General features: G+C 44.8%; 1 protein-coding gene across 4 annotated transcripts in view; it reads left to right on the top strand.

Moving 5' to 3' along the window:
• The window catches only part of TMCC3 (transmembrane and coiled-coil domain family 3), a 244292-nt gene that overhangs the window by 37351 nt on the left and 185917 nt on the right, over positions 1-21024 (top strand). Inside the window, exon 1 of one of the 4 annotated variants that reach the window (XM_005606515.3) lies at positions 2351-2463. The exons of 2 other annotated variants lie outside the window; for them this stretch is intronic. The gene's annotated coding sequence lies outside the window, so the exon portion shown is untranslated. Of the gene's footprint in view, positions 1-2350; positions 2464-21024 lie in introns of those variants that run through there. One more of the 4 variants, XM_070254498.1, reaches the window with a different exon arrangement.

Below are 21024 nucleotides of genomic sequence, written 5' to 3'. Positions count from 1 at the left end.
GTCTTTTTGCTTTGTTGATGATGTCTTTGATGTGCAAAAGTTTTTAATTTTGACGAAGTCTCATTTATCTGTTTTTTCTCTTGTCGCTTGTACTTTTAGTTCTGTATGTTTTTGAAGTGCTAGAAACATCAGTTTATTATTCTGGCGCCGTTGGTTGCTATCATACACAAGAGGAGCTAGCTGTGAGTAATTGAATAATTAATGTACTTTGTTAGCAAAGAGTGACAAGCCTCACAACTCTGAGGTTCGGTGTATTGATGGTTCTCCTTGTTTATCTTTGTATCCAACCGCCCCCCCCAGCACCATGCATATAATAGATGCTCAAAAAATACTTGTTGACTGAATCCAGAAAGGAAAATTTGTCTTTGCCAAAGACCTAAACTGTGTTTTGTTCAGGCTTTGAAGATAGGTCTGAATTCAAATCTCAGCTCCCCTTATGGTGTGGCCTTTCCTAAGCCTCTCAACCTCCTGGAACCTCAGTTTCCACATCAATAAAAGAAAGAGTAGTGTTTATCTTGGAGGATTGTGGTAAAGATCGCATATAAAACCCTTTGCACACATAGAGTCCGCCAATAGCACTAACTGTTTATGTCAATTAATTGACCTATATCTTAGTTTCTCGATTTAGTAAAATAGGAATGATGCTCATCTTTAGCCAGTCAGTCATGTACGTAAAGATTCATGAGACAGTGGACTCCATTCTTCCCTGCTTCCTTTGATAAGTAAAATAGTCCATTTCCAAGAACCTCAGAGAACCTTCCTCTGTTCCTGACCATCTCTATTTCTGTGGAATCTGTGTTGAAGGAACTTTGAGTGTATAAGCTGGTTGCACTACCTAACACAGTAGCCATAGGCCACATGTGGTTATTTAAGTTATCATTAACCAACATGGAAAATTCGGTTCCTCAGTTGCACTAGCCGCACTCCAAGCGCTGAGTAGCCACGTGTGGCTCGTGGCTACCATATTGAACAGTGCTTGTACGGAACATTTTCGTCATCACAGACAGTTCTGCTGGGCAGCACTGGAGGCAAATGTTGGACAATTTTATGCGACTGTTCAACAGCAGAGCCTTCGAGACGTGGCTTTTCCGTTTGCTCAGCGAAGTGGCCCCTCCCCGGCACCTCTGCTCCCCCACTGAGGGCATGCCCAGGCTCAAGGACCGTGAGTGCTTTAGAATCCTGGGCAACAAAGAGTTGCGGCATCCAGGATGGTTTTATTCTTTGTTATTTCAGAAATTTTGGCTTCCTCTCTGCTGATGCTGTACCTTCTTAAGCGAGTTTGGTCATTAGGAAGGCCAGTAGGGGGCCCTTTGGTGCAGTTACGGTCAGGTGACTATCACAGTGACCTGAGGGGGAATGCGTCCCCAAATCCCTGATTTCCTGTGAGATGTCAGGTGCTAGAACAAAACCAATTTTACGAACAGATATTTAAGATTCTGGACATTTTGTCCAGGTATAGAATTAAGATAATGTTCCAGAGATTGGAGTCTTTGGAGATATTGACAAGGAACCCCTGAACGGTCCTCTCTGCTTTTGACATCACTGAACTGACATCAGTGGATTTCTTCCTGACGACCTCGGGCATCTTGTAATTAGGTTGTAATGCACCTGCATCCTTCTCCCTGACTTAAAGAAAGCAGGAGGAGAGTGAAATTCTTTTGGTGGACAGGTTTGCTCCCCTTCTTCCTTCTTATCCTCCAAATCTTCTGAAATCATGCTTCCTTCCTAGAATTCATGGGTCCCTTTCCTGGGTGTGGGACACACCTCAGATAGATCCTGAGGGTGGTTTCTTTTTAACTTGATCCGAGACATGAAAACATGCATTAAGTAAGGGACTGTGGGAATGCAGAAGGGTCAGTATTCTTTCTCCTCTGCTTTTAAGCAAGTGTTGCCTTTGCCAAGCCAGGAGAATGAACCTGTAGTCACTCTAAGTGGGAAGAAGTGATTAATTTAGACTGTTTCAACGTTTCCAAGACCTAGAGTCTAGGATGTTCCTTGGTAAAGGAGGGCTGTGGTTAAGTAAGTTTTCAAACAATGAGTGAAGCACAACTCAACAGATTTCTTTCCTGAAAGGGGCTCAGGACCTTTAATATGTTGATGGGCATTGTGGATTTCCAGGAGAGGAGTATAGTGTGTATTTCCCAAACTGACTTGCTCTTAGAACCCTTACATAGCCCAGCGTTTGGGGGGACTAGCGGCCCACAGGACACCCATTAAGGAATTGCTGGACTGAAGGATGATGTTCTACATGACAGGAAAACACCCACAGCGGGAGAGAGCGAATGGAGCGATTTGGTAAATACTTCTGCTTTTCGTTTCTCAGTTTCTCAGTTTTTGTTTCTCGGTTATTATTTTTAGCCCAAACAGTAGTCATTTGAAGCTCTCATAAACGCATGGGCCCTTATCAGACAAGAGTGCCCTAAACCTGGTGGAATCAGGGGCATCATCTGGCTTGAAGAGAAGGTAAAAATGGCTCTCTGATTTTTTTTTTAAAGGAACCTTTTAGTGAAGCTGCTAATTCACTTCTTTCTGGGATACGTTTAGGGTCTGCTAAATGTATATTTCTGCTTCAAGGTACAATCACATTCTAAGAAATCAGCAATTTATAGGCAATTCTTATATGATGAAGATCCATTAATGGCTTTTAGAAGACATCTAAAGCTCTGAGGGCAAATTCTGTTGTCAAGGGGATAGATTATGTGTGCATCTTGCTTCTATTACTACTTTTCTCAGCAAATTAACTAAATGAACTTCTATTTAACTTGGTCTAATAGTGTTAGCCAGCATAGTGCCTGGTAATAACAACAGCAGTAATAATGGCTAACATTTCTTAAGTGGCCACTGTCTGCTAGGCGCTGTTCTGAGTACTGTTCATGTGTGAACTCTCTTAATCCTCACAGAGATGCAGTGAGGTAGCTGTTGTTTTCCTGCTTTCTCAGTGGGAAAATACTGTAGGCATTCTACAATAGCAAGGGCTAGGATTAATTATCGGGTCTGTGTTCATACCAGTGAATAACAAAGTGTATTTTATAGTATGTTTTCTTTAACTTTGAAGTGCTAATTTTCATAAAATCCTGGATATAGTATATAGTACAGAATTGATTTGGCAATTAATTTGTTCTTCTTAAGATATCTATCATACGTTTTATGAGTTCTGATTTGGAATTGTCAGATGTCGGCGGATGCTAAAAAAGTGGAATTGACTTGTGTTTTTTCACCAGGCTTTTCTTGGGCCGGTTTCTGCGTTTGATGCTAGGAAGGCAGAGGCGACTGAGCCACAGTCCCTGTCCTCACAGACTTGTCATCAAAGGAGGAAGAGGTGTAATCCTCCAAATAGTTAACATTCCTTAAGCCGTGACAGGGAAAGTGGTTTCTTGCATTTTATTTTAAGAAGACAAAGAGGAAAAATCTGTAGGCTGCAGTGGGACAGGAAGTCGGGGAAAAGCCACAGGTCTCAGATGATTTTTTTCCCAGCTTTGTTGAGATATTATTGACATTTATGTAAGTTGAAGGTATATAATGTGATGATTTGATATGTGTGTATGTTGCAAGGTGATTACCAAAATAAGGTTAGTTAACCTCTCTATCCCCTTACGCAATTAGTGTTTTTTTTCGTAGTGATAACATTTAAGATCTACTCCCTTAACAACTTGCAAGTGTGTGATACAGTGCTGTTAATTATAGTCACCGTGCTGTTCCTTAGATCCCCAGAACTGATCATCTTAAAGCTGGAAGTTGGCACCCTTTGACCTACATTCCCCCATTTCCCCCACCCCCCAGCCTCTGGCAACCACCCTTCTACCGTCTATTCCTGTAAGCGTGGCCTTTTTAGATTTCACGTGTAAGTGAGAACAGACACTTTTTGCCTTTGTTTGGGTGACTTATTTCTCTCAGCACCATGGGTCCAGTGGGTCCCTTGGATGACTTCCAAGTTGTTCTGCAGCCCTCACTTGATTGGATCCCCCAGGACAGTCAGCTTCGGGTGGTCGCATAAAGCCACTGCTGACCCAGGATTCTGACTGCGGGGGGCGGTGGGGTTAGCAGGGAGAGAGAATCACAGCTATGAAAGGAATACCAAAGACTCCTTTGATGACTCCTGGATGCCCTCTCCAGGGCGGGGCCAGCTGTGCTTTGCTTAGTGCAAATGAAGAGAGGACAGCCAAGGTCGATGGGTGAATTCTCTTGTGATGAAAAATGGGAGTCTGGCCACGTGCCTGGTTGTTACGGGCCTCCTTCGACACAGGATTTGGGTTATTCTTGATGCACGGTGAGCCCCTGGCCGGGGCCCTGTGACCCATGTTAGGCCCTGGCCACAAAGCCCAGACTTCCCTCGGTTGCATCAACTTTAAAAACAAGGAGGGAGGTAGGAGGCAGAATCTCCCGGGCTATTCTGCACAAAGCCCCATTTTAGGTTGGTCGGCAGGGCTCTGAGCTCTTGGAGAAGCCACGTCTAGCAGCCAACACAGGACCTTACTGTAACCTGGAACGTGCCTCCCCGGCCCCCGAATTCCCCTTGCTGCTCGGTGTGCTGGGGTAATTCACTGTTCTTCTGTTGGGTTGCGTGATTTCACAGGTAATGATGCTCTCTGGATAAAATGATTGACTGAAAGCAATCTTGGGAAGGTTTTGCTTTTCAACCATGTATATTGAGTGCTTCCTATGTGCCAGGTGTTGTTCTAAGTATTTGTCGTGTCCTAACTTATCTAGTCTCACCACAGCCCCCTGAAGTGTGTGTCACTATCCCCACTTAACAGACTAGGAAATAGACCATCAGAGAGGTTGAATGACTTGTCCAAACCAAGACTCAAATCAGAACGTCTGGTTTTGGGGGACTGTGGTTTGGCGTCTGCCTCAGGCAGGAATCTAGTTAAATCATCCTGGGAAGATGGAAATCTTTGTTTAAAAAAAAATCATCTAGGTACATGGCTGTAAACAAAGAAACAAAAATATCATCTTTATTATTGTAGCCATCATGTGATTGTTTATCTCCAGACATGACCGAGAGACTTTGAGTCATTTTTGGCTCCTTAGGTCTCTGGCCTGGGTGTCTGGATGGTGGTGGTGAGAAGCGAGCGGAGGACTAAGGAATTAACTTGATGGTCGTTACCTCTAGGTCAGGAGACGAGACACAAATAAAATGTGGTATAATATAGCCCCGAATCGAAGGGGCCTGGAATGACTCAAGATGAGAATAAGCCCTTCCTGCCTCTGCCTCCCTCCTCGCTTCGCTGAACCGTCACTCTCCCCGTCTGTGATTGCCTGTCAGAACGTAAACTCGGACTTTTGTCTGTTTTGTTGCTTCCTGTATCCCCAGTGGCTGGCACATCAAAGGTACTCAGTGTTTGTTGAAAAAGTGAATAAAGAAATGGATAAATCTCATGTGGCTAAACATTTTGACTTTCTAGGTAGCAACATGGGAGTTGCTATCCTGTCTGTGGCAACAGCAATGACAGAAAGACACAGACTCTCCCAATTTTTAGAGGACAGGGCCCCACCGCCTGCCCTGGCCCCAGCCCCAGCCAGCCATCCCAGGAGTGTGGCTGCTCCCCCGAACTGTGATGGGACTGAGGACCGGGGCAGTGCCTGGTCCACCCACGCTGCTCACTTAGGGAAGATCAGCACCTGCCCTGTCATTGGCACACCCCTGGTGGTTGCGAGGGTCCTTTAGGTTCTGGAGCCCCCAACAGTTGATTCCACCCACTCCGTCCACCTCAGTGGCTGCTTCCATAGAGGGATGACCCCGAGAGCTTCCTGCTGTGCCATTTTGTGAGACGTCACTCCTGAAAGCCTTGTTTTTAAATGGGGAAAACTTGTTCTTTATAGCAGAAGGAGCACCCGCAGGGAGATGCACCAGCCAGAGGTTCCCTTCCTTCCGTGTCTGTTGGGTACCTTTTGGGGTCCCCACCCTCAAGGAGTTCACTGGGCAGGGGGGCAAGAGGCACGTGAAATGGAAAACTTACAGTTCCACAGAAGTGATGGAAATGCCGCAACAGAAGTAAGAACAAAATGCTCGGGGGACAAAAGGGACAGGGGAGGGAGGGCTTTGGGGCTGTCGTAAAACTTCATGAATAAGGGAAAACTTTATTTCTCCAGGCACATCAAGGTGCTTGGTTAGCCGAAGGTCCAGACAAAGGGTGGTAACTGGTCTCCTCGCGCTCTCTGCTTCCTCCCGTCCTCTTCATGCCTGGGCCTCACTGCAGTCGCGCTGTCAGCCTCACTGTCATGGAAACGGCTCTTGTCTGCTTCACTGTCAGCTCCTCAGAAGCCTGCCCCCACCACCCTGTTCCAAATGGCACGCCTGTCTCTGTCCTCTTACTCTGCTTTATTTTCGTTCATAGCTGTGGCACTCTGGCATTACGTCTATGAATGGGCAAGTGATATTCCTTGAATGCACGTATTTGTTTATTCAGCTGCTATTGATTGAAGCCCACCGTGTGTCAGGCCCTGCTCTAGGCTCTGGAGACAAGTGGACAGGACCAAGTCCCTGATTTCGTGGGGTTTATGTTCTAGTGTGGAGAGGCAGGCCAAAGCCAAATAAACAAGTAGGATAATTTCTGGTAGTGGTAAGTGTATGAAGGAAATAAAATAGGGTGATAAGATGGTGACCGGTGGCTGAGGGAGAGCCACTTTCAATTGGGTGGTCAGGGAAGGCTTCAGAACTGTGAGACACATTTCTGTTGTTTAAGCACCTAGTTCATGATACTTGGTTACAACAATGCTAGGAAACTGATACACCAGCCTTGGAAAGTTATGGGTCTGGGTATATAGCGTTTCCAGCAGAGGAAACAGCAAGTGCAAAGGCCCTGAGGCAGGAACTGTATTAACTAGCTAGCTCTCTGTATTGTAATTATTTCCATATGCACCCTCCTTCCTTAGACTGTGAGCTCCTGAAGAACAAAGACAGTCTCTTATTTGTCATTATTCCCCTGCGCCTAGCACAGTACCTAACACAGGATGGGCGCTCAGAAGATACACATTTAACCTGTGCACATATGTTCCTTTATCTTATTGTTTAGGACGCAGCTTGTTTTTAAACTCTCCAGCTCATCCTGAAGGTGTTAAATGTATTCCTTGGGATTCTTCTGCTGCAAGTTACAGACACTAATGGCTTAAATAACTAATTAATTGACTTGCGTAAACAGAACTTAGAAAAGCAGGCAGCACTGTGTGCCTCAGGTACCGATGGACCCACAGACTCGCACAGCCTACCCCACCCCTCTTTTTATCCATCCCTCTCTCGTTTTGCCCCTCTCCACGGTTGGCCCCATGCTCTAAGCACTTCCTTGTGCCTCCAGGTAGTGGGGTGCAGCGCCCTGGCCACTTCGGAGTCATAGCCTTGCAGCTGTCCGTCCAGGGGAGGATGAGGACAGTTTCTTCCTGGCTTCAGTAGAATGAACTCAGACATGGTCTCTGCCTGGTTATTCTGGGTCGCGTATGCCCAGCCTTGTGGCGGAGGGTAGGATACAGGGCAGGTTCAGCTCTTCCAGAATCATATAAGGCTGGAGGGAGAGGAGCGATTCCCAAAGGACACCTGCCTCTCTGAAATCAGGGAACATCAGGGAAAGTGTCCCATAGTGGCTCTGAACCCAGGCTCTGGAACTGCGCTGCCTGGGTTGGAATCCTGACTCTGCCACTTGCCAGCTGTTGGACCTTGGGCATGTTACTCTCTGTGCCTCAGTTTCCTACCCACTCAGGGAGTGGTGTGAGGATGAAATGGGCCAGTACACATGAAGCCCTTGAACAGTGCCTGGCACGTTGTAAGTGTGGTCTCTCTGAGTGTTGTTTATTACTGTTGTTGTTGTAGAGGAGTACGTTGGTAAATGTGGAGTAGTTACAGTAATAAGGTTGAGGAGAATAAGGTTGGCACTGTCCTGAATGCTGAAGTCATCCTTTCGGAGTCACCCTTTTCCTAGATAGTGTCTTTTTCTTATTCCTCTTTTCTTCCTGTTCTCTGCATAGGAAAACAACACACTGATCCTAATGAGATATTTTTAAAATAGTATTTTAAAGATATCGTCATATTTCCTCTTTGTTATTTGGGAAAAGCTGGTTCATTTACCCATCAGCCAGTTCCTAACCCCTCAAGAGTTTTGTCTTTAAAATGCACATTCACGTATCTTATTAGGACGCTGAAGGTGGTTTTATTGGTTTGTCTTTGCTAGAAGATGGATGCATTTTCATTAGGCGTAAGCTGAAGGGGACCTGTTTTATGGCGGCTGGTAGGATTCGAGTGTGGAATCTGTAAGGCCTTCAGATTTCGAGAGCCAAAGCCTCAGGTGGAGTCTGAAGATTAATAATAAAAACAGTTACTGTGTATTGAGTGCTTCCTGTTTGCCATCCCTGTGCCATGCGTGTCACGTGGAGCATCTCATTGGTCCTCACAGAAGCCTTACGAGACGGCTAACCTGTCCGTTTCACAGAGGAGCAAACCGAGGATCCGGGAAGGGAAGCAGCTCTTCAGAAGAGTTCTTCTGACACTGAGCGGGGGGTCTGTGGCTTAGACGCAGGCTCTTCAGCCTAGTGTCTCAGCTTGGACCACTTACTCGGTGACCATCATTTGCCCATACAGGATCATGACGGGTGAAAGACAGATTTCAAATTCAAAAAACCAAAGCAAAAAACAAAAGAAAGGAAAGAAATATCAGACAGTGCAACCTGCTACAGATAAACAAATAGCGCCACAGGCTGTTGATCTGTAAAGAAGGTTTCCAGATTACTGTAGGAATCCTGACGTGTTAGTTCCACTACTTTACTTTAAAAAGTATATATATATATTTTTATATCATATATATGTTAAAAATTAATCTACGTAAGAAAGCAACACACTGATCTTAATTCAGATACTTCTAAAATGTTATTTTATTTATATTTTTTTTTAATTAATGTTATGATAGATTACAAGCTTGTGAGATTTCAGTTGTGGGTACACCACTTCCCCCTTCGTACCCTCCCCCCACCCCCCCTTTTCCCTGGTAACCACCAATCAGATCTCCTTCTCAATATACTAATTTCCACCTATGAGTGGAGTCATATAGAGATCGTCTTTCTCTGACTGACTTATTTCGCTTAACATAATGCCCTCGAGGTCCATCCACGTTGTTGTGAATGGGCCAATTTCGTCTTTTTTTATGGCTGAGTAGTATTCCATTGTGTATATATACCACATCTTCTTTATCCAGTCATCAGTTTCTGGGCATGTAGGCTGGTTCCACGTCTTGGCTATTGTAAATAATGCTGCGATGAACATAGGGGTGCAACGGACTCTTGAGATATCTGTTATCAGGTTCTTAGGATAGATACCCAGTAATGGGATGGCTGGGTCATAGGGTATTTCTATTTTTAACTTTTTGAAAAATCTCCATACTGTTTTCCATAGTGGCTGTACCAGTTTGCATTCCCACCAACAGTGTATGAGGGTTCCTCTTTCTCCACAACCTCTCCAACATTTGTCGTTCTTGGTTTTGGATGTTTTTGCCAATCTAACGGGGGTAAGGTGATATCTTAGTGTAGTTTTGATTTGCATTTCCCTGATGATTAGCGATGATGAACATCTTTTCATGTGTCTATTGGCCATATTCATATCTTCTTTTGAGAAATGTCTGTTCATGTCCTCTGCCCATTTTTTGATCGGGTTGTTTGTTTTTTTGTTGTTAAGCAGTGTGAGTTCTTTGTATATTATGGAGATTAACCCTTTGTCGGATAAGTGGCTTGTAAATATTTTTTCCCAATTAGTGAGCTGTTTTTTTGTTTCAATTCTGTTTTCCCTTGCCTTGAAGAAGCTCTTTAGTCTGATGAAGTCCCATTTGTTTATTCTTTCTATTGTTTCCCTCAACTGAGGAGTTACAGTGTCCGAAAAGATTCTTTTGAAACTGATGTCAAAGAGTGTACTGCCTATATTCTCTTCCAAAAAACTTATTGTCTCAGGCCTAATCTTTAGGTCTTTGATCCATTTTGAGTTTATTTTGGTGTGTGGTGAAAAAGAATGGTCAATTTTCAGTCTTTTGCATGTGGCTGTCCAGTTTTCCCAGCACCATTTGTTGAAGAGACTTTCTTTTCTCCATTGTAGGCCCTCTGCTCCTTTGTCGAAGATTAGCTGTCCATAGATGTGTGGTTTTATCTCTGGGCTTTCAATTCTGTTCCATTGATCTGTGGACCTGTTTTTGTACCAGTACCATGCTGTTTTGATCACTGTAGCTTTGTAGTATGTTTTGAAATCGGGGATTGTGATTCCGCCGGCTTTGTTTTTCTTGCTCAGGATTGCTTTAGCAATTCGCGGTCTTTTGTTCCCCCATATGAATTTTAGGATTGTTTGTTCCGTTTCTGTGAAGAATGTTCTTGGGATTCTGATTGGGATAGCATTGAATCTGTATATTGCTTTAGGTAGTATGGACATTTTAACTATGTTTATTCTTCCAATCCATGTACAAGGAATGTTTTTCCATCTCTTTATGTCATCGCCTATTTCTTTCAAGAAAGTCTTGTAGTTTTCATTGTATAGATCCTTCACTTCCTTGGTTAAGTTTATCCCAAGGTATTTTATTCTTTTCGTTGCGATTGTGAATGGGATAGAGTTCTTGAGTTCTTTTTCTGTTAGTTTATTGTTAGTGTATAGAAATGCTACTGATTTATGCACGTTAATTTTATACCCTGCTACTTTGCTGTAGTTGTTGATTATTTCTAGTAGTTTTTCTGTGGATTCTTTGGGGTTTTCTATGTATAAGATCATGTTAAAATGTTATTTTAAAAGATGTATTTCCTCTTTGTTATTTGGGACTCTGAAGTCTAAATGGGATGCCACATATACACTTCTCCTTAAATCCACAAATGACCTCTGTTTTCAGACAAGAGGAAAAGAAACTAATGTCTGAGATGGGCCTTTCGTCATTTTCCTGTCTCTCACAGAGAAACGGCTGCTGTGCATGCTCTGGTGTACCCAAATGGAGGAGGAGGGAAAAAAACCTTTTTCCCTCTACCGTCCTAGGTTCTCCAGCTGAAGCCCTGTAAATTGGATGGACAGAAGATAGGTTCACAAGAAAAAAACAAAAGTTTGCTAACATGTACATCATGCATACACGTATGGGAGCGTGCAGATGAGCAACTGAGAGGGGTGGTTAGAACTTGGCCTTAGATAGCATCTTAACAGAAGAGCAGTAAGTTTTCAGAGAAGTCACAAGACAAAGGAAAAGAACCTCTAGGGGCGGCAAATTGCGGGAAGGCAAATATGTGGGGAATCTAATGGTGGATGAGGGCTAGTTTTAGCAAGGATTGTTATACAGAAACCTCTGGTGCCTTCTCTGGGCTGACAAGGGTCTAGAATTGTCTCTGGTGATTACCTTACGCCTCTCGTGGTAGAGAGGGGAGTGGGGACACCTTTACAAGTTTGTGTCCTGCTTTATGTAAATAGGGGAGGGGCAGAGAGTTTTTCTAGTATCTACTGCTTCTCAGTTGTCTTCGGCTCAAAATAATCCTTGTGCTGAAGTAGCATATTTTGGGGCAGTGTATTCTACTCTTTGGGGATGTATTATGGGCTAAATCATTTTTTCCACCAAGAATGCCCGCGCTGCTCCTGATATTGGAGACACGTCAATGAACAAGACAGACGCACCTGCCCCTCCTTGGAGCTCACAGACCAGTTGGGGAATACGGGCAGTGAAGAAATACATGAGTGTAATATAAAGTGTATCAGATGGTGAAACTATGGAGAAAAATAGAGCAAGAAGAGGGAAAGAGAGCGCATTGAGGGAAAGGTTGCAGTTTAAAATAGAGCGATCAGGGAAAGGCCTCACTGAACAGTGTATATTTGAACGAATAGCTGAGAAAGGTGAGGGAGTGAGCCTGTGGGTGCCCGGGGACGTGTTCCAAGTAGAGGGCATAGTGAGTGTGTAAATGAGGGCTGGCTGGAGGTGAGTGGGTGTGGGGGACTAAGTGGAGATGAAGTCGGAGAGCTCAGTGGAAGTGAGCAGGGTAAGATCCTGGGAGGACTTGTGAGCTGTTGTAAGGACTTTGGGTTTAACTCTCAGTACGCTGGAAGTCAGAGTCTGGGGGCTGAACACCTGGAAGGGCAGGGTGCCCATTGACTGCAGTGACCTTTTCCTGAGGGCAGAGTTGGGGGGAATATAGGAGCTCATTTTGGGGCAGGAGATGCCCGTTAGACATCCTGGCAGAGAGGCGGGGCAGGCAGCTGAGAGTAAGTCTGGAGTTCCCGGATGGGGATACGCCTTTGGGATTCATCAGCATGTGGACTGTGTTTGAATCCGTGTAACTGGATGAGGGGACCACGGGGATTAGTGTAGACAAAGCGGCCTGGGACTAAACCCTGGGACACTCCCTGAGGCGGGGGGCTGAGGGTGAAGTAGGAAAGGAGACCTGGAAGGAGCAGCCGGGGGAGAGAGGAAAATCTGGTAGAGTGGTATCCTGGAAGTGAAGGAAAAAGGCTTCAAAGAGGAAAGAGTGTCACCGTATCGAATGCACTGATAGGTCAGTCAAGATGACCCAGAACTGACCACTGGATTTAGCAATGGCCACTGGAGGTCATTGTTGCGATTACATTGGGAGCTGACTGCTGACTAGTGCCATCTGTCAGGGCTTTTCTCTGCAGAGTGGACATGAGGCACTCCAGTGCACGCTCGGTGGCTTAGATTCAACTTTTTTTTACTCTACCATCCCAGTAAAATCGCTGCCCACACCTGTCCTTGCAGATGTGCAGTTTTAGGGCTGAGGGGAGTTCTAGTCCAGCCGCCGCGTCTTTGGCTGCGGAGAGCAAGGCTTAGACCGGTTAAGTGATGCAAAGAGGTTTGCTCATGGTGGAACCAGGACAAGCCAGGCTTCTGAGTGCCAGGCCTGTTGTCCTGTCCACACACCTGGCCTGTTCTGCTTAAAGGTGCCAAAGTCAAAGAATGTCAATTCTAGTGCATAGAGAGCAGCTCCTTCCTTGTCCCTCTGATCCTTACTGTTTGCTTTCTATACGCTTGTCGAGCATAGATAGAATACTATACTCCAGAATGCTCTGGCGTTCTGGATTCGCCAAAACTGGGTTTGAATCCTAGTTCTTCCGCGCACTAGCTGTATGACTTTGGGCAGATTAATTCATCTCAGTGAGCCTCAGTTTCTTCATCTGCAAAATGGGGATGATGATGACACCCCATAGAGTTGTGAGCATTACACTGTCGCTTGCCTGTAAAGCGCTTTGCATGCTGCCAGTACTTAATCAGAGCTCCATACGTGATGGTTCTTACGATTGTTAGGACTTTAGTTTCTAGGGTCTTGTTCTTGTTAAAACCATCTTTAAAAAATATTTTTAATTGATGCCATTGCCTGGGGTTTATTTACGAAACAGCTTGAGTAGAATTACACCCACAAATCTGTTAAGATTTTCCCTAAAGAAGTTACCAGCTGTCTTTTTTTTCCCCCTAGTTGCTGCTACTGGGGGGAAAACACCAACAAAACCACCTAAAACAACATACTGCACACTCAGGGAAAATACATAATTTGTTCCCCTTTATCAGCACTGAGAAAGCAGAACTGTCAGTTTCCAATTCCCGGCTTGCCATCACTCACGCAGGGAGGCAGCCGCGGGAGGAGGCAGCGGACGTGTCAGGCATGCCTGAGAACTTCTTAGCTGGGCTCTAGTGTTGACGGGCCTTCAAGATGCTTAAGGCTTACTCCCGCCGTGTAGAACACCTTGGTGGTTCCTGTTGGGAATAACACAGGTTTTTTTCAAATGAATCTGCACCAATTCTTTTCAAAATATATATAAAAAATTCATTGGTAAGGGCCAGTTAAATGCTAATGTGTGTGTATAGATTTGCCTTTCTCAAATCAGCATCAGGTTAAAAAAATTATTGGCCAGCCTAAACCTTTAGTAACAACAGAAAAGCATTTCTTAATTCCAATCCTTTCTTTCTTTTTCTTTTTGTCAGTGAGCTGTTTTCCTGACTCTGTGTGTATGTGTGTGTGTGTGTGTGTGTGTGTGTGTCTACAGCAGAGCTTGAGAAAGAAGATGGCAGGGAGCATAAAGGAAAAGTGTGAGCTATAGAATATTTTTCAAAATTGTTGCAATTGTATTTCTTTAAGCACACACGGACTTGAACTCACTCCAAGGTGTTTCTGCCTGTGTTGTTAGAGTGGGACCTGATGTAGCGAACAGAAAAGATAAATGTGTTTAATTGGTAATTAATAGCATCATTTATTTACATTCATGCAATAAATAGTGGAATTCCAATTATATGCTGGACACTGTGCTCAGTGTAGGCCAATAAATAATAATTAATGCTAACTTCTTTTAGTAAGCTTTAAGATTATGAAAATAACATGAAAATGGTAAAGAATTCTATGTTACAAAAGTACAGTGAAAAATGAATTTCTTTTCCATCTTAGACTATCAGATTTTCTTGGTATTCTTTCCCTAGGATTTCACTGCGTATTCGTTTATTTACATATCTTCTTCACCTTCTTATTTTTGAATACAAATGGCATACTTTAAAGAGCATTCCACCTCTTCTTTTTTCATTCAGTGGTCGTTCTGACTAACATGTTAGCACTGACCGGCCTACCCCAGCGGTTTTATTACAGTTGCATAGCGTTCCATTGTGTGGATGTGCAGTTATGTGCCGCATAGCGACGTTTCGGTCAGCCACAGGCGGCATACACAATCGTGGTCCCACAAGATTAGGACCATGTAGCCTAGGTGTGTCATAGGCTATACTGTCTAGGTTTGTGTAAGTACACCATATGATGGTCACATGACAAAATCGCCTAATGATGCATTTCTCAGAACATATCCTCGTTGTTAAGCAATGCATGGCTGTACCATAATTTAATTTTCCAGACTTCTAAGTTATTTTAAAATGGAGACGTTACTTCCTGGACGACAGAGTTCTCTTTTAATGAGAATTATACAAAATATTGTCTATGCTTGCTGCTCCAGTGCTGGCACATAATAGATTCACAAGAAATATTAGTAGGCTGGATGAATTGCTTGTTCATTTGTTTTTATGCATACTGTTTTTCTTTATAGATAATGAAAAAATAAAATTCAGAACTAGGAATTATCACATATTCCGAACTAATGGAGCCTATGTTATTAGGCTCGTGTCTTATCATCTGGATCCCTGCCACCTAATTTGCACAGTGATATACTCAGTAGGTGTCCCCGATGACGACAACATGAATAGGTCCATCAGCGGACCACAGAGGAAGTGGTAGCTCTCTACAGGCCTGCAAACTCTGTGGCACGCGCCCTTCTGTCTGGCAGGCATTTTAATTTGAATTAATGACAGAGGGCTTAAACTCAGACAGTTCAGACTCTAAAAGCATGTAAACATCGGTCTGAATTGTTCTCAGTTTTTCAAGCCTGTATGATCTGACTCTGAAAACCCCAGCACTGCGCTTTCGGTGGAGGGCCTTCTGTGTTTCGCTTCAGGCACGTCTTGGTCCAGCAGACAGATGGTCTCCTTCAAGGTCCTCGGACAACATAGGGGTTTTGGACGTTGATTTAGTTGTGATTTGTCTGCTGATCAGTGTCACCGGTGTTTGGAGGGCTCGTGGTGGTGAGCTTCCCTGCTGGTCACTATGGACATCACCAAGATGTGTCGGGTACGGGCTGTGCCCTGGGGCAGCTCGCAGGTTGCTTTGGGGCCACAACGCCACCCCCAGACAGCAAGCAGTGTGGTGTGTCCTGGCAATAGGAGCAGGGCTCTGGGGAGACGGCCTGACTTCCCCTCTCTAGCGGTGTGACCTTGGCAAGGTAGTTGACATCTTTGCCTCAGTTTCCTCATCTGGAGAATGGAGATAATAATAGTACTTACCTCATTGTGAGTATTAAATGACTTAGTACATGGAAGGTGCTTGAACAGTGCCTGACACATGAGTGCTTAGTAATTGTTAGCTGTTGTTACCATGACGTCTAGCACTGCAAAGTGGAAAAGGAGATGATACACAGCTCCTGGGCTTCCAGATGCCAGCCTCTGTGCTAAGTGCCTCACATTTGCTCTTGCATCCCATCCTTAGAATGCCCTGTGAAGTAAGATAGGGTCAAGATGAGAAAACGGGCTCAGAGAGGTTAAGTAGCTACCCAAGATCACACAGCCATTAAGTGATTTGAATCTGTATCTGATTCAAAAACTATGCTCTTCCCTCTAAACAGTATTTCTAAGGGGAGAAAGAAGGAAGGAGTCTTCATTTTGTGGATAAGGAACGAGGCTCAGTACATTTAGGCAACTTGCCCAAGATCACATGGAAACCCAGATTTTCTTAGCCCAAATCCCACAGTGTTTCTAGACACTTGTAGGGCTGACATGTAAAGGGGGACAAACTAGAATGTCTTGCTCCGGAGGAGAGAGCCAGGACCAGGGCATCAAAATAGCTGCTTGGGGTAAATGTAGGGGAAGTCCTGCTCACGAAGCTGTCCAGTGGGAAAGGAGGTGGGAGTGTATTTCTCTGGGCTGTCAGGGACTTTGGAGGTAGGCTGTCCAGAGTTAGTTAGGATGGCTCCACAGGGCACTGGGGACCGGGGCACAGGGCGCTGGCCCTCTTTGTTGCACATCTCCCCAGAATCCACAAAGCCCAGCGCAGGGCTCCGGCTGTGTGGCTCTGAAGGTCTTTCACGTACAGCAATTTTATCAAATTAACTGGAGCTTTTATGCCTTTGGGGAAACAGCCTATGGGAGATTTATTTTTTCTTATTAGTCTTATGTCCTGCAGTGTTTTCTTGATTTACTTTTCTTTTATATGCCACCATTTTATGAATTCAATGTTATACATCTTTTCAGTCTATTTAGTACCTATCGATCCTTTTGTGTGTGTCCTAAAGTCTGCCCCAAGGCCTTCAGTTGCTGGTAAAGAATGATTACTATGCCAGCTAGTGAAAATAGGAGCGGCACCATGTGACCCTGTGCTTAGGGGAATTGAGTGAAGGCTAGGTTTGCTTTATTATTCTAGGAAGAAAATACCGCTTATTAGAATATTTCCTGTTGAGATCTGTTATTTTCCAGTTTTTTTTCCTTACCTTAATTTGCTCATTCCTGGGAGAAAGTCATATATATTTTTTTAAAGATTTTATTTTTTCCTTTTTCTCCCCAAAGCCCCCCGGTACATAGTTGTGTATTCTTCATTGTGGGTTCTTCCAGTTGTGGCATGTGGGACGCTGCCTCAGCCTGGCTTGATGAGCGGTGCTACGTCCGCGCCCAGGATTCGAACCAACGAAACACTGGGCCGCCTGCAGCTGAGCGCGCGAACCCAACCACTCGGCCATGGGGCCAGCCCCAGAAAGTCGTATTTTTTAAATGAAATCATTTACTCAACAGTTCTGAGCGATACAGATGCCATCCCTGCCTCCATATAGTTTACCAAATAGCAAGAAGTACAAGTGCAGTTGACTGTAAGAAATGCTGTGATGAAAGAGTGGAAGGTGCTGTAGGCACACGTCGGGGAGGCGCCTAACCCAGTATGTGGAGGTGAGGGAGGGCTTCCTGAGAAGATAAATTCAGGGTGAGCCCTGAGGGTGATAGGAACTAGCCACAAGAAGATTCTTCCAGGCAGATGAAGCAACATGCATAAACACCGAGAGCAGAAGGGAATGCTGGGGCTTTTGAGGGACTCAGGGGTGTTTTGCTGTTGAGAGACTGGAGGCAGTGGGTGCAGACTTGTCAATTTTGGCTAGCTCACAAAAGTCATATGAGCCACATAAGGGATCCTTAGGGCATTGAGATGCCATTACAGGATTAAAACTGGGGACTGACATCTGAGATTTGAGTTGCAGAAGGGTCATGGCAGTTGGGGGTGGACAGTGTTTGAGCATGTGCAAAAAATGCCCTGAGGTGGAAAGAGCTGAATGTGAATGAGGAACCTAAAAGGTGGCCAGCTTGACTGGAGTGCTGGAAACAATGGGGAGGGGCCCTGTTTAAGGCTGGAGTCTCCACTTTGAGTCTTGTAGTCATAATGATTTTTTACTTTATCCTAATAACACCATTACTTGAGCTTCCGTGTAGCGGATGGACTGGGGCCAGGGGTGGCAACAGGAGCAGAGAGAAACCAGTTAGGAAACCACTAGTGATCCAGGGAAGAGAGAGGTGATGATGGCTTGGACTGAGATGATCGAGTAGAAGAAACGGAGAGAAGGGACCCAACTTGCATAAAATTTGAAGAACTTGCTACAGGGCAAGGGAGAGAGATTCAAAGGAGAGTCAGGTGTTTATGCCCAGGCTGGTGTTTGGTTATGAGTTGCAGAGATGCCGACTCATGTGGTTGTCCACAGAGTAGACTGGTCTGCGAGGCCAGTAGAGGACAGCCTCAGGATGGTGCCAGTGGTTGCCCAAATGCTAACCAAATAATTCACTGGACACCTCGAGAGGAGCTCCTTGCTGTTGGGCAGGAAGGAAACCTGAGGTTTATAGTGTGATCCTACGGCGTGCTTGCTTCTGGAGCTAAGTCTCATCCTTCTCCCCCTCCTCCTGGGTACCTTTTATCTGTTGCTCTTGGTTCTGACCTCTGGAGCCTAGTAGAGCAAGGGCAATCCTCCACATGATGCATGTTGCACCACAGCCATCCTGTTACCTGGTCTTCCTCAAGGCCGCATCCCATTCCTTCAGCCGGTCCTCATGGGGCTTCTTGTCGAAGCCCTTTGCCAACCTGTCAGTCACCTTCCCACACACACCTTCCATGGTGTATTGTCCTTCCCAAAATGTGATGGATTGCAGCTGGCTGCCATCTTGACAGCAGAGACGAAGGCCTTAGGAGAAGAGGGCACAAATTCTTTAACATTTATATTTCTGGTTATAAAAGGTAATATTTACTCATAGAAGAAAATTGAAAAATACAGAAAAGTAGAAGGAAGAAAAATGTAAATTCCTGTCATAGTATGATCTAGAGATAATTAGCTTAAATTTTGTTTTAAGTCTAATCTTTTCTATGTGTATTTAATTGTTAAATGCGTGTAGATAGACCTCCTGCTTTTATATTCAACTTTTTCATGTCATTGAAAGTTCTCATTGCCATTATTTTATTGAACTGTTTCCTGATATAGTAAGTTGTTTGCAGTTTTTCACTTTTATAAATAACATGCAGTTGCGTGTAAATAACAGCATCGCAGCACATAAATCTTGTTTGTCTCATCTCCTTAGGATGGGTTTCTAGGATGGAATTACTGGTGCAAACCTTTTTTGGGCTCTTGGTATATATATGGCCAGATTGTCCTCCAGAAGATACTTAACCCATTCTTCTCCCTAGCCCCACACCAAGGGTAGGTGAACTTGTCCATTTCATTAAGCCCTCACCCAGTCCAGAGGATGTGATAAATGGAGATATAGGTCCCAAATATGAGGAGGGCAGGCATAGATGGAATACGACTAAGTCAAACACCTACCATTTTTGAAGGCTGGCGTGTGCCAGGCACTTGCTAAACATGTTTCATGTATTTGTATCAAGTATTTCTCGCATCGGCTCTACACATCGGGTGCTAGTACAGATAAAGAAATAGACACACAGAAGTTAAGTGACTTGCCCAAGGTCACACAGATAGTTTAACAGTGAAGATAATTTTGGGACAAGTAACAGAGTACTTGACCAGCAGAGGCTTTAGTTCTAGATTTTTACAAAGTGGCCCTTTTTTCTTCGAGTGTAACATACATACAGAAAAGCACACGCATCTTCAGTGGTGTTACTTGATAGAGTATCACCGTTACCAGCCCTGTAACCACCACCCAGATGAAGAAGTGGGATGGGCTGGCCCCGTGGCCGAGTGGTTGAGCTCACACACTCTGCTTCCACGGCCCAGGGCTTCGCTGGTTCAGATCCTGGGCGCGGACATGGCACCACTCATCAAGCCATGCTAAGACAGCGTCCCACATGCCACAACTAGAAGGACCCACAACTAAAATATACAACTATGTACTGGGGGGATTTGAGGGTAAAAAAGCAGGAAAAAAAAAAGAAGATTGGCAACAGTTGTTAGCTCAGGTGCCAATCTTTAAAAAAAAAAAAAAAAAGAAGTGGGGTGTTCTCAATATCCCCAGAGCAAACCTGGCGGCCCCTCCTAAGCAGGATTCTTCACCTCATCCGCAAAAGTCACCACCGTTCTCATTTCTAACATTGTAGGTTAGTTTTGCCCATTTTTGAACCTTATAGCAATGAAAGCATGGTGTAAAGACTTTCTTTGCTTCTTTCCCTCAATATTGTGCTTGTGAGATTAATTTATTGTGTGTAGCAGTAATCTGTGCATTTTTATTACTGGAGAGAATCCCTGTTGTGTGATTATACCACAGTTTATCATCTTCCCGTTGCTGGACGTTGCGTGGTTTCTGGTTTGGGGCTGCTGTGACTAATGTGGTCCTGAACTTTCTCGTACAGCAAAGGACACACACGTGCTTCAGGCCCAGGGGTACTGTTATGTTGTTCTCTGCTTTTCTGTGTCTAAAACATTTCTTTAAAAAAACTATTATGTGTGTTTGTGTGTGAGAGAGAGAACACACACACATGTGTGCACACATGCACATGCACAGAAAGAAGCGAGGCTGGGGGTCTTGAGGGACCTGCTGAGGGAAAGGGCTGCAGGTCCTCCGGCAGAGACCCTGGTCGCAGCCTCAGAGTGATGGTTGCCCCAGTGGCGGGACGTTGACCCTGCTGCCGGCAGCTCTGGACAGGAGGCGCTGCAGGAGGGGGATGTTGCTCTAATTTAATTACGAATCTCAGGGAAGCAAGTAATGAGACTCTCCTACCTCCTGTGCTGGATGGAAGATGCCGCTGGATGCCCCTCAGGTCTTTCCGGTGTTTGCAGAGCGAGGGGTGAGGGACTGTGTCTGTCCTTACAGGGACATGCATCTCTGCCCAAAAGGAGTGTAAACACCAGAGATTTGGGTCCAAAAGCTGGTCAGTTCCCCTAATAGGTTGTATCTGAACTTGGAAGATTGTAAGAGCACATGGGAAAGGTAGGACCAGGTGATCACATGTTCTGGTGGCCTGGGGCCACCCCTGGCCCCACCTGCTTTCCTGCTGCCGTTGTTAATTGCATCGTGTTGTCCTGATGTGTGT

This window comes from Equus caballus, chromosome 28, assembly GCF_041296265.1.
Source record: "Equus caballus isolate H_3958 breed thoroughbred chromosome 28, TB-T2T, whole genome shotgun sequence".
NCBI classification, from domain to species: Eukaryota; Metazoa; Chordata; class Mammalia; order Perissodactyla; family Equidae; genus Equus; species Equus caballus.
The sequence above is the reverse complement of the archived record's forward strand: the minus strand, read 5'-3'. Positions and strand labels throughout refer to the sequence as shown.